Source organism: Terrapene carolina, unplaced genomic scaffold, assembly GCF_002925995.2.
Source record: "Terrapene carolina triunguis isolate 2854851 unplaced genomic scaffold, T_m_triunguis-2.0 Scaffold42, whole genome shotgun sequence".
Taxonomy (NCBI): domain Eukaryota; kingdom Metazoa; phylum Chordata; order Testudines; family Emydidae; genus Terrapene; species Terrapene triunguis.
The window spans coordinates 6687576-6706227 of NW_020664393.1; the positions used below are offsets into that span (position 1 = coordinate 6687576).

Here is an 18652-nt window from a genome sequence, read left to right on the forward strand (position 1 = left end):
ACGAGGACGCGGTTCCTTCTTAAAAGCGTTTACAATCCAAATGCCCTGAAAAGCAACTCCCTTATCCTGACAAAATACAATGTTATGCTGATCATAACCCAATATTTTCATGTACTGTGAATATAGTTTTCTGTGCGTCTCTATAGTATTGAACAGCTATTCTCCACACTCTAGATCTCTGTGTGTGTGTGTGTGTGTGTGTGTGTGTGTGTGTGTATAAAGCTATTCCCATGCACGTAGCATCATTAACTGAAATATCTGCAGCACCAAATCATTGATCTCTATTTTAATTACCAAAAGTCAAACAACTCATCCTTCAGGTTTGTGGTATCGTATAAGCTCAATATTGGGCCACATTGCCGCATGATCGGGACAAAGAGATGATGATACAGTCTGGTTTCTATGGCAACAGAGGAGGGTAGTTAAAACAGAAATGTTCCAAACACCCATTCTGATCATCATAATATAATTAATGTTATTGCCAGAGACATTATTATTAAAAAAGTGAAAGTGCCATTACCTTTCCGTTTGTATGGATTTTAAATAAACAAATAAATAAATAAATGAATGGCAATTTTTTTTCCTTAGTTTAGCTGCTAAGAGAAAGGAAACAACACACAGGCCTCGTTTTCTGCGTGTAAAATGTGTGTGTTCTTTAAAAGGCAGTGGTTGGCTGGTTTTCCGGACATGATGTGGTTGAAGCTGTCATCGTAATGGAAATTCATTGCTGTAGCTATGGTAAATCGAGTTTTCTGCCTGTGCTGAATGCATTAGTCTAATGAGATGTTTGCAGCTGGAGAGCTGAGCTGCTGGAGACTTACAGGGTGCTAACAGACAGGGAGAAGATGGCTTTTGCAATAGTCTGTGTGCATGTGCTGAAAGTCATATGCCCGTTAGGTCGAAATACCTGGTCTCTGTAAGACACTGATCAGTGTTTTAACATAAGCAATAGGTAAGGGGAATGCATGCTTCTTCTGTGCCTCGTTTTTGTTGTTGAGCCCTGTTTTAAGCAGCTGTCATTCTGTTGTCTGCACTGCTATATGATAACTTTAGCAATCCTAAATTGCATACTGTATGTATGTGATACATGCATACAGTGACCCTGCTGTACGATTAGTATGTACACTGAACCACACCTTAACTTAGTCATGCTACTAATATTGTGTTTTCAGGAACAGTTTAATAAAGAAAGGTGCAGGATATCAGTGTATTCAGCAGGTTTTGTCTGTGTCTGCGTGTCTGCTAGTCCATGAGTGTAACTGCTTCTCTATTTAAACTATTTCTTTGAATATGTAGAGTGTCTTCCTGCTTTTTTCAAATGTAAATCAAAGTGGTTTTCTTTCCTTTCCTTGCCAGGTGCATGTCTCTTCCATTTTTAAAAGCTCCTTACCTTGAAACATGAATAGCGGGCAGCAGTATTTACAGCATGGATTTTGTTTTTTAATGTAGATCCTTAGGCAATCAATCTAAAAAATGATCTTTTTAGTAGCTCCAAATCATGTATTAAGTTGGATTTAATCCTTAGGATCCTTAACTGACAATTGCCAGAGGCAGTATTTTTATGTGCTGGTTTTACCTTTAAGGATAGGAGGCATCTAACTTACAAAGGATGCAAAGGAAGACACTTTAGCTTAGTTGATTTGTCTTTTCAGATGTTTTAAAGATAGGTTTGATTATTGGTACAACAGGCGCAAATAATTTCTTGATTAAGTAGACATACATCACCTGGGTGACGGGTGTGTGCAACTCCTGTTAGCCCTACAAATGTGTCCCTTAACTTCACACGCCATCACTCCGTCCAGTCTACAAAGAGCGAATCCTTTACAGAGGGTGCAGTCCCACCTGCTCAGTGAGTAATTTAACAATTGACATAGCTGGAAGTTGTTTCTTTCTCCAGAGCTCATAAATGAAAGAGGCTATGAATGCCATTTGCTTTGCTTGGGGTTTATGTAAAACTGCTAATTTGTTACAACGAAATAGCATTGGGGTTTTCAGTATGGATGAGGCAAGTTCCAGGAATCCAAAGCCAGTGTAGAAAGCTGCAGAAGGAACACATGCTAACTTGTCTGTTTGGGGGAGGGGGGCGGATTTTGATTTTAATTCTGTATTTTATTTTAAGAATGTTCTGGAGACATTTTGACCAAGTATTTAAGGTTGCCTAACACAGAGAATAATGAAAAATACACTTAAAAAGGGGTTAGGTAGCAATATCTGGAAGATGCATAATTGTTTGCGTCCACCGGACTGTATCCTAAAACTTACCTTTGTGTTCTGATAATACTTACAGCTTCTTCAGAAATGCTGTGCTGACACTCTTCCGTTCAGGTTAAACATTTAGAACCAGTCAACAGCTTGTGTGAATTCGTATAGCTCCATTGACTTCAAAGAACCTATCTCAGTTTACACCAGCTGAGGACCTGCCGTTTAGTTCTGAATGCCCAGATTTAGAGATCTTGTTTAGACTCAGTAGCTTCCAGTCCTATCTGGCCACAGGTGACTTTCTGTAACTAAGATCTCACATTGATTTTACCTGTACAATAAAAAAAAGAAACACAGTTATTAAGTCAATGCAAGCCACACTTTGCGCCAGAAAGAATTCCACTGCTGGGTGCTGTTTAACTTACACTTCTGGGGAACAATAACAAAACCCCTCACCTCCTGGGCTCGATCAAAAACTCTTGAGACAAACCCATTGTTAAAGTCTGTGGTGATGCAGTCTTGTCCAAAGGGGGCTGCTGGATAGATTTGCTATTTTTTTCATAGACCTATTTGAAATGGTGTAACCAGAGCACTCTTAATACAATGGTGGACGCTATGCAGAAAAGAATTAGTATAAATAGTTGATTTTTAAGTTTGAAAGACCTGGCCACATCCTGAAATCCAACAGCAGCTGATAACGTATGAATGAATGAGTGACCACATTGCCGATAAAGAAGACACTGCAGAGAGATATTTTTCTCAGACATCCCCAGAGCTCTGTGCTTGCCACAAAATGTACTTGTTTCTACTAAAAATGGACAGTACCAGGTTATAGAGTTACAGTACATTTCAGATGTCATCCCTAGAACTTTAAGAATATGCAATTTAATTTTGCCATGTATTTTTTTTCTTTCTATAATGTAATGTATTAACCACCCCCCTCCCTGACTGATTCTAGTCTGTTTGAGGTGAAGTTAGAAAGTGGGGTGTTGAGTGGGGTGTGCCACAAACAACTTGTGTACACTGCATCTGAAAGCCCTGCTTACTGAGGCGCCTCTGGATTTCACCCTACAACTCAGTATAAAGAGACGGTTCTTTGGATTGCAGCTCTGGGACACTGAGAGCCTGCACTGTCCGTCAGGCATACTGACAGCTATGTACGGGGCAGCAGTCAGGGGCTATCCTCGCGAGAGACTGCAGCTTAGCTCTCAAAAGAGCATATTCACAACAAAACGAAATGAAAAGTCTCCAAAGCATAGCCGCTCGCTACTTATTCTTTAATCAATGGCAAGAATTTTTTTTTTAATTTAGTGTTCCGTAGTGGAGCCTTTGCTGCTGCAGTACAGCTTTGTTCTCCTCTGAGTTCACACCCTAACTCTGTGCCACTGTCTCTTCACTGCGCGTTTCAATGCATCTCAACAATGAGACAGCAGGAGGATGCTAGGGCAAGAGTAGACTAGTGACAAGACTTCCAGCTGTTAAAGTATGTTATTCTGTCACAGGCAATAACATCACAATCTCGAGGCAGTGAGTAGAAAAGCAGGATGTCCCGATATCATTCCGATACTCCGTGCATCTGGGTCTTTTTGCAAACCTGAACCTGCAAACCTTTACTTACCCCAGCCATCTCTTTGGGCTCAATTGTATCTTTAAGGTGCAGTCCTGTGCTGAGTTGCACCCCTCCAGCTGCCTCTCTGAGCCCCACAGCATGCCGCTGGAGTGCACCTTGCGCTTGCATCCCTGCAGGGGGAACTGCAATATACACTTGCTCTGTGGACCACTGCAAATGGTGGAAATAGCCATGGTGCTGTCCACTTGACTTCCCCCACGTGCTTTGGGATGCTGTGTTCCTCTAGGAGAGCATGGAGGGAGCAGTGCCTGTGTTCTCCTTGGCCTTTGTAGGCCATACAAATGGGAGAGAAAGTTCCTTGGGACCTCCCCTGAAACGGCACACTCACAGGCTGGCCTTTGGGCTCAGTGCTATTGTTCATATCTCTAAGGTACGCCTACACTGCGGTTAGACACCTGCGGCTGGTCCGGGCCAGCTGACGTGGGCTCGCAGGGCTGTTTCATTGTGGTGTAGATGTTCTGGCTTGGGCTGGAGCCCAAGCTTTGGGACAACTCCCCCCTCACAGAGTCCTAGAGCCCGGACTCCAGCTCTAGCCAGAACGTCTGCACCTCAATTAAACAGCCCCTTAGCCCGAGCCCTGCGAGTCTGAGTCAGCTGGCACAGGCCAGCCACAGGTGTCTAACTGCAGTGTAGACATCCCCTAAGTCTCACTGTAGCATGGGGCCGCTGAAGGGAGAGGGCTCAAGAGAGAAATGATGTATTACTTCAAGTGATTATTTCTATTATTTGTTCTTGTCCTTGCACAGAAGGCCAATGTCTTCCCAGTAAGGACTAAGTAGGAATTCTTCCCTGTTAAGGAAGGCCCTTACTCCACTCCAGCTAACTAACAGAGTTTTATGTTGTTATTCCCTATACATACAAAACATGTACATGGCATGTACAAACCAGAAAGGGTGATGCATTCTCTGCCCCAAACTACTGGCAGCGGAGATAAACGAGGCAAATAAAAACAAGCCCCATGGACACAGGCCAGGTCAGGCAGGGTGCTGGCGAGGTGTGTCAGGAAACTGTTTGGTGAGAACGAGAATGTTTGGAAGAACCGGGTTATAAGAAAAAATTTGAAGAAGCAAAATCCTTAGGCTTGGTGGGCCTGATCCAAATCCCACTGAAGTCAGTGAAGGTCTTTCCATTGGTTTACCATTAGATCAGGCCCTGTCTATACTGGTATTTTCAGCAGTATCACATCTTCAGAGTGTTACATTGTAAAAAGGGGGAGGTGTTAGTAAGAAGAAATAGAGCCTTTCCCCTAGGGTCCTCTTCCCCCCTGCCCCTGCCCCAGCTGTATAGTGGGTGGAGGGAAGAGTTAGTACTGATCCCAATGTGAAGGAAATCTGGGATAGAAATCATCTTGCTGACCATTAGAACTAGTGACCATATTTAGCAGGTGACTGCTACCATGGGTTTCACTGTGAAGGAACAATAATTAGTAGTGTTTATTTGTACAATGGGAGACATGCCAATCTCACCTTGAATGAAAAAGAATTTCTGGAATATATTACTTGTTTTAAGGTGTTGCCTTATGAAGAATTGGCTTCTAGTTTGCAAGGCTGGAACCCAACAGGAGCTGAAGGAAAGAAGCCTGGTGTTCTTTATATTAGAGATTGTCTAAACATCAGAGGTCAGAGCCTCAGCTGGGCTGACGGTAAATTTGGCCCAGCTCAGGGGAGTTTGGAGTAGGGAGGGGAAAGTGCCTCTAAGCCACTTTTCCATGCCAGTGATCCTGGGCTGGTGTAACTTAGAGCATCTGAAATCAGTGCTGCTCTAAATGACATCAGCTGTCGTGGTTCTAGAGGGACTGTGATGCTGACTGAGGATCAAATGGAGCGACGTGTTCTTCACCTTGTCCTATCCCCACACAAACCCTATGTGGAGGGTGTAAGAGCAGGTTATTTCCTTCTCCCAGGGGAAATCCTCCCCACACCTGCTGGGGCAACTTTTCAACCACTTCAAGGTGCTGGGACAGAGCAACACGGCCAGGGCTGGGACCAAGAACCTGGCCCTCGTTTCTCCAGCCTTTTAAATGACCCAGGGAACATTAGACTGTCTGCTTAATGAACCATTTAGGGAGACACACATTTTGGTTCCGATCCTGCAAACACATACACGCATCCTTACCTCTACTCACACAAATACTCCCAGTGGTGTTTCATTGAGTTCAGTGGGACTACTCACACGAATAAAATTAAACCTGCAGGATCAGAACTATAAACTATTTTATTTTAAATCCTAGTGTTAAATTTATCCTCTGCAGAGGATAATTACATATCCACATATGTACATTTACATACATTGTATGTGTGCTGGTCAACATGCTCTTCTCAACCTGTTGCATCATGTGCACACTTTCTCGGCATATCCTTCTTGGTATTGATGCTATACTTAAGGTTGAGCAGGTGTCTATGTAAAACAAGTATGTCTGAGCATGAGCTACACAGATGGTGAAGGCAACTGCGATGGAAGTGTAGCTTTATTAAACACAAGGGGTTTAATAGATACACTGAGATGCAGCACAAGAACTAGCATGTCACCTGAGTGTGACATAACACTAGTATGACATCATTTGTGATCTCAAGCAAGACAACTTGTTTGTAAAAACCAGCTACTTTCCTCTTTGAATTGCTCCTCAGGTGTGAATTGTGTGTTTGTGGGGGTACTTTCTGCTGAGGGTAGGGTGACCAGATGTCCCGATTTTATAGGGACAGTCCTGATTTTTGGGGGCTTTGTCTTATATTGGTGCCTATTACCCCCCACTCTGTCCCGATTTTTCACACTTGCTGTTTGGTCACCCTAGCTGAGGGAGAGTCTGTAACTCAAAGTGATAGAGATGCTCTATTTGTGCATTGTGCACATACATTTTCCTAGCACTTGCCTGATTCTCAGTGTTTTTGCCTGCGCATCAATAGACTGAGCAGAGCAGTGCAGAATGTAACCTGTGAGGTGAGGGCAGTGTACAATAAACGTCCCTTTTTTTCCCAATAGATATTTCTGTTGGACTCCCTCTGTTTTTAATAGGTTAACTCGTCATTAACGTATTTATTTTCACAATTGCTCTTGGCAAGATGTCCAAGGGTGATTTGTTAATTAACTGAGAGCTTAACCTCTGCACCAGAGATGAAGGAAGGTCTTGGGCAAGCTCAGGCTGCAACCAGGGCTTTTAATTCTGCATATTAAGGTTTCATTCTAGCAATGCAATTTGTTAATGAGGACATTCTCCTGCCACTTCAGGTGTGGTGCACTTGATGAAAGAGAGAGAAAAACACAGGCTTTGCTAGATCACGTGACTGTTCCATCAGAATCCTACTTGCAGCAGTGGCTGATACCTGATGCCGCAGGGAGAGGCAAGTCTCTAACAATGCATCCCAGAGAGCATTCTACAGGGTTTCCAAATACCTCCAGGAAAGACTATGCTGATTGAACAGCCCCTGCAGAGAGAGGCGAGGAAGAGCTCCCTCGTGCTGTAGCATATATTTCTTTTAGCTTTTGAAAAGTGGAGGTGTTTTAGCAAGACAGGTCCCTGGAGGGAAATGCCTCCCTGATATTTCCATTTAAAAGATCAGGTTGGCTTGGCAACAACAGTTTTCAAGAGGGGCTTTATGCTGCACTCCCACTCCACCCCCCCCCCCACCTCTCCCTTTCACCCCACTCTACATAATGAGAGAGACAACTTCCAACAATGCGGGGGAAATCCCTGGTGACATGAAGTCCTTGAAAGACCATCCCCCTCACATAACCCCATTATGTCATTCTTCAAACAGGGCAAACAACTCCCCTAAGACGTGTGAGATTCCAGGCCAAGGACCCTGTGCAGTTCCACAGTTGGATTTATTATTAATAGTTGTCTGGAGGCTCCCACCAAGATTAGGGACCCGTTTTGCTAGGCTGTAGTTTGAATGAGGAACTCTCTCCAATAACTTACCGCATAAAGAGACAAGAAACCATGTGGTGTTATTCCCATTTTATAGCTGGGGAGCTGAGACACAGATTGTGACTTGCCCAAGCTCCCTCAGGATGGCTGTAGCAGAGCTGGGAATGGAGCCAAGCTGTCCTTAGTGGTGCCTTAACCTCAAGACAGACCCCCCCCCGGACTCCCTTGATATGAAATCTCCCTTTCCTCTTTGAAATTACCTCAGTAATTAGATATGGGATGTAATTCAATTGCAGTCTCACCAGAGTCTGTCACAGCCTGAGTTTTGAGAGGCTAAGAGGATAGGGCAGAACATTGTAGAAATTTCTATATACACTAGCATTTTTCTGAAAGAGTTTTGGTTTGATTCATATACCTGTATAAATGTAAAGCTGGGCTAACCACTGAGAAATTCACATGTTCACAGGCAGCATCCATACCCACGTTTCCTGACCTACCTGTAACACACTGATGGAACCATTGAATCTGTGTTCCACTCCCAGAAAGGCAACCTCCCAACCAACCCGCTAGTGTCTAAATACCCACAGGGTTTTACAGGCACCCAAAGTGTGTGCATGTGGGGTGGGGGGGGGCAGTAATTTGGCTCATCATAAGCACATTTTATCCACTCTGACTAATGTATTTGTACTGCACCCAACGCCTTAGTAGCTAAGCATCTTTCAGGAGGGGAAGAAAGGAGCCAAAGGATGACAGAAATGTAATAAAACAACTGGGGTTTTTTGGATGTTTTATATAAAATGGCTTCATTTATGAAATTTAAACATAAGTTTACAAATGCTGGTGCACTTAGGAGAGGCACTGGGAACATATACATAGAAATAAAAAAGAGAGAAACAGGAGAGAGAGAGAGAGAAATCCTGGAGGAGGGTTCCTCCAATTTCACCAGAAATAATACTTGGGCCTAATAATAAAGAGTTTTTTTTTTGTTTTAAATGGGAAGCAGTTGTCAAAGGAGGGAAAGGGGGCATGGGACTGATAACTAGGGAGAAATTGCAGGGGCAATGTAGCATGATGGAATTATAGTTTGGAGACCGAGCATCTGGTCAATATTTTCTTCTTTGCTGATGATCTCCATTTGTATCTGAGCAAATTAGGACTGAATTGTTGAATATTAAGTCTTCATTCCTGAGTATGCTGGACTGGGTTTCTGGATGCACCAGACAAAAAAGCATGTATCGTCTGTAAAGTTCTTGGAGAACCTCCACTGAAAAAAGGCTTGTGCAGGTGGAAAGTATGATTATTTAGTTCTTCTCCTAGTCCCTCTCTCCCCTGTCTATACAGGCAGACTGGGCGTGAACATCCCTGGAAGGAGTTCAGAGTCTCCCCACAAGTTTGAGAATTTAACAGGTATGAAAGCAGTGGGGTTCCAGAGAATGTAATAAATAATGAGATCCTTATTATAGATTTATTTGAACCATCCTACTGAATTCGGTAACAGGGATGTAGTTCTCTTTTGAAATTCCTAGGGTGGGTTAAAAAAACCCCACCCTAAACCTGTGGAAAGGTTATTATTTAGGATTTTGCCTTAAGAGAGAGGAATATAGCAAAGAGTAAACCAATGAACTAAGTACAAATGTAGTGGGACATGTTGGTGTGAAAGGAAAATAATGAACAGCTCAGTGCCCTTTGGAGGATACACCTCTGTGTAAGGCATCTTTCAGTCACACCTATTGCCTGAGTGACTTGAGGGGTTTAAGGCGATGGGTTAATTCGCTGTCCAATACATTTTAAAAGTTTCCTTGGTGCAAAAATTGGTTTTCTTCTGCTATGCAGCACCATTGACTTTATTCTGACACTGTCCCATTGGTGCCCTCTCAAACAATCCCCGAAGAAAAATGTAAGAGGGAGCTAGTTTTTTATTGTCTTTTCCCCCCCCTGACCCCAAAGGCCATTATTGAATATACTTGGCTTTTGGTGTCAGGAAACCAAAGGGTTAAAGAGGGGTGACCCATCTTTCCAAGGCAGGCCCACTTCATTCATGCAAGTTGGGAAGCTGCCAAGTTACCAACGAGACCCTGAATGAGTAACCCATTGAAATTACAGAGCATTATTCTGCTGCCCAGGGGGTGGGTTGGAGGGAGCCCAGTTTAACCAAGACAGAATGGCAATGCAAGAAACAAGGATTTGGAGGTGGGTACCCAGGACACAAAAAATGAACTAAACAGAAGACAGATCATCTGAGAGAAACTCTGTTTATTATCATTATTTATGTACAGGCAGAGACTCTATGTCCTTTTCCCCGTTGCAACAGAAAAAATATATTCATAACATTTATCTCCTGATTTCATCTGTCAGCCTCCATCTACTTCCCTATAAACGATGAATGAGAGATGTGCCTGGTAGCTATCTCTTATGGTTCAGAAAATATTTGAATGTATTTGCATATTAAGTTAGCCACATTTACACTGCGCTTGCTAAATGCAGCAACACGAAATCCTACACAAAGGGGGCTCGTCGGCCATTAATGTGTGAATGGCTTCCCTTAACAGTAATGGGAGTTACCTGCACAAATTGCCTGCCCCTCTAAGAGGGGCTAGTGCATGTAAATACATATCCCTCGGTATGGTTTATTTTAAAAAAACAGCGCCCTGGCACACTAAGATATTGCCACGTTCCTGATATTTGCCTAGTTTTTCTCTTCCACCTTGGAGTGGCGCCTGGTTATTGACTATGTGGCACTCTTCCCTTTTAGGGCCCAGTCCTGCAAACACATGCACGTGCAGTCCCATTGACGTCAGCGGGGCCTACTTGCAGGAGTAAAAGGTTGGCGGGAGCAAGACCTTACTGAACCAAAGTCTCAATATGGTTTTTAGGGCAGCACTGTGATATTGGAGGTGCAAGAGGCAGGGTGTTAATTCCTGCCTGCTTGACTACTGGCCAAACTTACACACTTTCCACCTACTGTAAATTCCCCCTCCTTTTTCGGCTGGGTAAGGGATTCTTCATCTCTGGTCCTAAACTAGCGTCTAGTCTTGCTGTGCACTGCTCAGCACCTGCCACTTTCCACCCCCGGCACATCTGCATTTCGGTGTCACGTGCTGTGACTCTTTTGCTTATATAGGGCCTGATTCTCCTGTCATTTACTCTGATGTCAGTGAGGAGTAAATCCAGTACATTCAATGGAGTACCATGGCTGTGTCACCCAGGAGCAAATTCTAGCCCAGTGTTTCTCAACGATCGGTCCGTGGACCGGCACCAGTCCCTGAGATCTCCCTGACACAGTTTAGGAAGGCAGTAAGCCCATCCCTGGTATCAAAACAGTTTAGAAACACGGCTCTAGCCTACTGTAAAAACGAGAGGACACCCCTATAATGAGCTATCCCTGATAGGAGAATATAGGGCTGCCTTGTGACGATCCATTTCCCTCTGGCTGTCACTGGACTCTTCCCTACGTTGCCCCACTTTCCATTAGTACCCTGTGTACTCTATTTGTGCAGTGCTCTCCGTGAATACAGCCCTGTTCAAACCACTTCACAAGACAAGGCCCCTGCCCCTTGTCTGGCTCAGATGAATAGAGTACATGATAACAGCTCAACGGCAAGAAGGCAGGGAGCCCATGGACCTCATTCCCATTTATACTAATGCCTCTCTATGCTGGCTAAGTGGTGTAAAGACGCCTTAGCGTATAAGGCACCATGTCTTTGGAGAGCTTAGAATGACTCCAGGCCTGACTACTGTAAATCCCACCCTTTTGCAAAAGCCTCCCCTAAATACCAAGAGAAAGAATGGGAAGGAAGGAAGGAAGTAAAGAAGAAAAAGCAGCTGCAGCTGGGAATAGCCAAGGGCAGGGGCCACAAAGGACAAACCAATGCAAGTCTGAATAGTCTTGGTGTCTGTTGGCCTCTTTAGAAAAACCTACACTAGGTAGATCATAATAGAAGATCATCATGAAAGGTGATTCTGGGGGAGGGTTATGGGGCTTGGGAAGTGGGAAGCGGGTCTAAGGTTAATAGTGGTGTGTGTGTCAGAGAACACACACTAAACCAGGAGATACATGGATCCCAGCCTATCCAGACAAGAAGGTTTTGCTAAGTACGTTTGAGTGGTTCAGCACATTTTTCCCGCAGATCACCTGGGTTTTCACTGCCTGCCGTCCCCTCTTGAGCGTCTCCTGCTTTTCTAATCATAATCAAAGCCACGGGTTTGGTTTCACAGAGCCTCAATGCACCTCAGGTACGTGAATACTTTTCAGTATTGAAGCTGGGCGTGTGTTTCCTTTCAGAGAGGGCACACAGGGAAGGCCTGTTCCCGAGTTTCCTGTTAGCCTAGTACTTCGTGCTGTAGTGAAACAATGCATTGTATATGCAAATGATATTGATTGCCTGCAAGATTTGGCCAGGCCACAGGAAATCTTTTATGGTTCCTCCATGGTGGAGTTGCTCCATTAATCATTTCATTCAGAGGTGTGCACAGATTTGCACCAGATTCTCTGCTGAAGGCTGCCCTTGTATTGGTTTTGGTTAGAACACGCCAGTTGGGAGTGTGTTTCTTGTAGGGGGGAAGTTGTTGAGAGAGGAGTCTCGTGCTTGCCAGAATTTGTCATGCTTTTGATCAGAGTGGTTTTTACTTGTCAATCTTGTTTGTGTCTTCCCTCTGGCTGTTAGTTCCGCTTCTGAATTAATCCTGTGTCCTGCGGTGTAGGCAACGTTTTCATTATTTGGGGTATTTTTGCGGGCTGCAAGGTCATGTGTTTTATCCTCATGTAAGTTAGATACACTCTGTCACCAGGGATGCAGTGTCATCTAGTGGATAGAGCTCTGGACTGGGACGCCACAGATCCAGCTTCTATTCCCAGCTCTGCCACTGATCTGCTGGGTGACCTTGAGCTTGTCACTTCACTACTGTGCCTCATTTTCTCCTCCAACCCTCTGTCTGTCTTGTCTATTTAGAGTGTAAGCCCTTCAGGGCAAGGACTGACTTACTCCATGTATGCACAGTGTCAAGCACAATGGGCCCTGATCTCAGTTAAGGCCCCAGGTGCTAACTATTATAATGATTAGTTATTATAGTAAGTGGCTGGACACATTATGCTATGGCTGACACAGTCAGGTGCAGGTTTAGTTTAGGAGTTTGACTAAGGATTGTGCAGAGGTTTTTACTCTTATGGCAAAAAGTTTCCCCCCCCCCCCCCAGAGCCCTTTTGGATGAGTTAACATTTGCACTTATACACATCACAGACCATGCTTATAGCTGCAACTCTGTGGCTTTATTTTTTATTTATTTGCATTACTTGTGTATTTGTGGGGAGTCTAGATTTAATTTTGTGGTGATAATTTGCCCAGACATTAGAGTGCAGGTTATTCCTTGTCTTACCTACACTCATACCAGCCCATTCCATTTAATTTGGAGACCACTGTCTTCTCTATGGGGATATCCATCTGTAGTCTTGCTACTTCAGGCATCAGCTGGCAAGCAGTGCTCATGCAGCAAGCAGCTTTCAACCTTCCTCCAAGCCAGCCTTAGCAAAGCGCTTCAACAACTCAGCTGAGCTGCCCCAGCCGGGGGAATGAGGGAGACACAGAAGCCAAGATTTTTCAAATGGGACTAAGAGAGTTAGGCACCCAGTTCCCTCTCAGTTGGATCTGAGTGCCTAAATCCCTCAAGTGCCTTTGAAAACCACAGCCAGAGAGACTGCTCCAGAGCACACACCTTCCGCATCACAGTCAGCATTGTTTTTTCAAATGAAATCCTGAACACTTTTCATTAGAGCTATGCAAAATGTATGCAATGAAAGCTGAAGCTGTGTGCAATCTGTCTGGCTTGAGGAGGAATTCTGATGAACCTCTAGCTCAGACCATCCAACAGTTTGCTAAGCTTTAATCTAAAATTGCCCTTTCTGTGTATCCCTGGGGCCTGGTCCCACTCCCAGTGAGTTCCGTGGTGAAACTCCCATGGACATCGATGGAAACTGGGCCCAAGCTCATTGCGTGTTGTCATGGGTGTTTGAAATTGGTACCTACACTGGCTGATCTACTATCTTTGGTATCTATACGCCCCCCATTACCTTAGCATCCAAGCACCCACAGTCATTAATGTATTTACCTTCCCAACACCAGTAGGAGGTAGGGAAATACTGTTATCCCCATTTTACAGAGACAGAGTCACCAAACTTGGGTGATTTGCCCCAGATCACCCAGAATATGTCAGTTCTACCGAAACCTGAGTTTCTCCAAGTCCCAGGCTCATGATCTAACCACCAGACCCCCCTTCTTCTCTATCCATTGACCCCTGCCACAATATATTCATATGTTTTCAAGAAGACTATGTCCTTCTAATAATACACAACATAATTACTAATCAAGGAAGATCAGTTTCGGTAGGGGGCTGTTAATAAAAGGCCTTATGAACAGAGAAACCCACCATAAGAAATACAGCTCCCAGGGAACTGAATGCTATACGCTGTGGCATACATGGTGTACCCTACACCCGGTGTGTTGTCAACAGCTGCTACACATTCCAGGATGTTATTTGTTGCCTGTCTTTTCACTGGATCGAATTTGCCCACTGCATAGTAAAAAAAACCCAAGAGCATGCAAAACTCCTTCTTTGTGGCACTTTCTGGGGCTATAAGCAGCACTCTGGCATGAGCCTGCGCCGAACACTGTTTTCTTGTGGGTATTACGGAAAGAGAAGAAATAATTTTTTCAAATAGACTAGCTGAAGATAACTCAATGCTAAACTGAAAATCAAGTCATTAGGCTAATGCGGTTGATCACAATGTTATTGTTTCGGGCTGTCTTAAGAACTCAGATGGCAATTAATTAGTGAAAGGACCACAGGTTGCTGAATTTCAGCAACCTGATAAAGGAGCAGTTCCTGGCAATAGCAGGAGCAGCATTAGCAGCAATCTAGTCATTTTACAGTAACTGCAGTGGAAGATAATTGCAGTGCTTTTGTTAACCTAATTCACACATCTATGAATCATATCAAGGTAAGAACCCAGTTGGAACAGAGGCTTTTAACGGGAGTTCTCTTCCCTTGTTAGGTTTGTACATGAGGTGTTGTGCTTTGTTTCACTCTGTGTTTTCCAAATAGCCATGGTGATCACTTTAAATCACCTTCTAATTCTAAGATGAGCTTGTTACACGGAATTATGCTAATGAACACAATGACATTGACATTATAATGGAGCACAAGCTGGCTGACACAGCAGTCTGTCAGTTCATGTGGGGAACCTTGAAATACTAGCACAAACCATGTGGAATAGCAACACCATCATTTGTAGTGACTGCCTTGACCCGTCTTCTTTGACGGGAGATACTATACAACAGTTATGCCTGGCCTATTGCTTCTCTGCAGAGCTGGCCTCTTGCTCACCGTGCCTGGCGTGGTTGTGGTTTGCATGCTGTGCCCTGGCTTTTCTGCTCACCTCTGCAGATCTGAAAGTGACGCCCACGACCTGGGTGTGTTTCTGCATGAAAAGAGAAGGATTAAAGAGAGAATGCGGGGCAAGTGAGAGGAAACGAGTGTATAATTAATTTGAGATGGAGTATGTATCTTAATGTCAACGATCCACCCCCCATCCTGGTTTTAAACAAGTAGTGACAAAGACTGTGCAAAGAAATGGTCTGAGCAGTAGCCCGAGAGCCAGGAACTCCTGAGTCCTAATTCAGCATTGATTCAGATTCTCTCTGAGGCCTTGGGAAAGTCACTTATGCCTAAAATTTTGGACACTCAACATAAGACATTTGAGGCCTGATTTTCAGAAGTGCTGATCACCCACATCTCCTGCTGAAGACAATGAGAGCTGCTGACACCCAGGCCTTGTCACAAGAAAATTGTATCAATTTAACTAACTCCTTTTTGAAATTGACCTAGTTAAATCAGACTTTGGACTGTGTGTGGACACTCTTGTTTCAGTTTGAGCATTTATATCAATTTTAGCTTAACCCTGTTCCTTAATGACGTAAGAATTTGTCAGTGGAAAGATTCAAAATGGAAATGTTCATTTCAAATCAAATCAATTCTGGGGGGAGGCAGGGGCTTGTTCTTGCCCTTCCTTTCCCTTTTTTCCTTTTCTCTTCCCACTTTTTTGACCAGAAAAGGTGGGGAGGGAAAGGAGCACAAGGGAAGAAAAAACCTAAAGCCCCCAAATTTTCGTATCTATTCCATTTGAATCCAAATTTGGTTTTGTTTCAAATCATTTTTGTCAAAAATCCTGGAAAACATTTTCATCTCATTTGACTTTTTTTCAGAAAAAATTTCCCATTTTTAACCTGCCCTAATGAAAGCTATATCGAAATGCCAGTTATTACTATTACGTGCAGTGTTGTTGTCGCCGTATCGGTCCCAGGATATTAGTGAGACAAGGTGGGTGAGGTCATATCTTTTATTGGACCAACTTCTGTTGGTGAGATATAGAAACATTTTTGGAAAACATTTAAAATATTCCTTTGATCATTTCTGACCTTTTGTATTGTAATTTGGTTTGAATACAAATTATGACCACATGGGCTCCTGACATTTATGGGAATTACATACAAAAAGGAAAGGAATGTCTCCCTTTATAATTTACTAATCCGTATAGATGCATTTCACTTACAGTATAACCTGTCTTAAGCCTGTCAACAAAAATTGTTTGCATAAAAGAAGTGGTTATTTAATAAGGCTTGGGCAGAGCTGCACTAGGATTGTATGGAATAACTTTTGGGGGCGAGGCGTAGTCTGTCAGGGTAGGAAATCACCCAAGGAAGGGGATCTCTTCACTGTATTCTCCTTTCCCTCAATTCCCAATCTCTGAGGGGAATAGTCTTGCAGTGAATGCTTTGCACTGGGATGTAGTTCAATTCCTGGCTCAGCCACAAACTTCCTCTGTGATCTTGGGCAAGTCACTTGACCCTGGTCTACACAACAGCCTTTTGCCTGCATAGCTGTGTCAGTCAGGGGTGTGATGAGGCATGGTCCCTGACCAACAGCTGGGCTGGCAAAAGACTCTAGTGTAGACACAGTGAAATCAGCAAAATTGTAGTTTTGTAGTGTAGATCTGGCCTCAGTTCCCGATATGATAATCCTTCCCTCCCTCACAGGGATGCTATGAGGATAACATTAATGTTTGTCAGCATTCAGATACTACCGTGATATAGATAAACAAGTAGCGTTAACTGGTGTACATGCATTTATCACTCCCAAGATAGACATAGGAGAATATGGTACCGACCAAGCATGTGTATATTTGTATATTATTTACATGTTTACATAAACACTTAGGACCGAGTAATCAGACACAAGCACAACTAGACTGACTTCTATGAAGTCTGGTCTGCTTATGCGAGCTGTGAATTTGGCCCTTTGAATGGGTTACTTTCTTGCTGAACAGATCCCCGAGCTGTTTGTGCTGAGTTGTCCTCACAGTGGTGGCCCCTGACTCACTGTTACAAGCTTTTAACAGGTGTCTTAATAGACATTTTTATTAACAGGAGTATTAGAGGCAGTAACATTAGTGAGATGTCAGGTGTTTCAGGTAGTTATGTTACATTTACCTGCCTCATTTGCACATGATTTCTAATTAACTGAGGTTATTAAATTGGGAGAAAATATTGCAACGAACAATTGATCTCTTAGCCTTAACCATAATTTTCACACAATTAGCATCAGCAGTCTCGGCTGATGAGACACCAGTACAGAGCTAGCAAGGCAACTAAATTACTTGTGGTTGTTAAAAAGAAGATCCATTCGGCTGTGGTTCCATTCATCTTAAGATAGCAGGCCTTTGATCCTTGTAACATTTTAGAATCGCAGGGTCCTTCAGAGAAGGAATTCAGTTTTTTTCTTTTGTTTCGTTATATTGGTATGTTGGAGAACCTTTACTGTGGTTAGTCAGAAAAGTGACTGTGAAAATGTCACAACAGGGTTCTTTATTTTTTCTCTTTCCACCTGCATAAGACTTGCTCACTTTGCAAGTCAAAAAGATTTTCCTCTGTCTGTCAGCATTGCAAACTCAGCCAGAAATCTGAAAATCAAACTATCTCCTTTCTGCCTCGTACAGGATTCATCACCCGTAGTAAAGGTTGCGTAGTCAGAACTCAGCCAACAGTTTTGTTGATGGGTGAGCTAGAAGAGAATCTGGCTCACTCTCTCAAAGCTGTGTTGGATGTGTGGGGCTGTAACTTTGTATGTCTCAAACAAACAGGGTGCAAGAATGTTATGTTGGGTGGGAAGGTACCATTTTCTCACCTCACTGGAGTTAGTGGAAAAACTCCCATTGATTTCCTTGGGCTTTGGATCATTCTTTACTGATAGGTCTATGGTCATGTTTTAGACAAAAGAACATTCACTTTTGCAGACCCTTGAGGCTTACACTGCGCCTGCTTGTGCCAATAGGGCCCCCATCATGAGGGAGGGCACAGGCAGTGAAATTGCCACCCTGCCTTGGATCTTCCAGAAGGAGGGAGCAGCTTTAAGTTCTGCTAGTGGAGGCTGCTAAAGGATTGCACTGCTTCAGTGCATCCTCCAGCATCCCTGGCCATCCTCTCCTGTCAGTCAGCTCAGCCCACTTTTAGAGGAAGAGGATCCACTCTGCTCAGCCACAGTATCCCCCCGAGCAGGGTCTCCATTTATGGGGGACTGTGCCAAGATCTACTCTGGCTTCTCCCTGTATCCACTCCAGGCTGTACCTCACCCAAGGACTTTTGCCAAACCTCTCTGGCTCTTTCTGCTGTGCTGTAGAAAAGTCCCAACTCACTTTATATGCTTTGTTCAGTATCCTCTGTAGGCCCAGGCCTGACATCAGACAAACCAGTGCCTATCGCTACACTACATCTTTTAAAATGATGTGCTGCGTTCATGCCGGTTTGCACAGTAGTGGATTTGACAAGCTGCCGAGCAATGTGCTCCCACCTATCTGAGATCACAGTCAGGCTCTGTGTCTTTATGATGGGAATAAACCGATTTCTCTCCAC

General features: G+C 43.7%; 1 protein-coding gene across 1 annotated transcript in view; it reads left to right on the top strand.

The window, feature by feature from the left end:
• The first annotated feature begins 816 nt into the window (after nt 1–816).
• Nucleotides 817–18652, top strand: part of SCML4 (Scm polycomb group protein like 4) — a 108547-nt gene continuing 90711 nt past the window's right edge. The window contains exon 1 of the mRNA XM_024202602.2: nt 817–952. The gene's annotated coding sequence lies outside the window, so the exon portion shown is untranslated. The remainder of the gene's footprint in view (nt 953–18652) is intronic.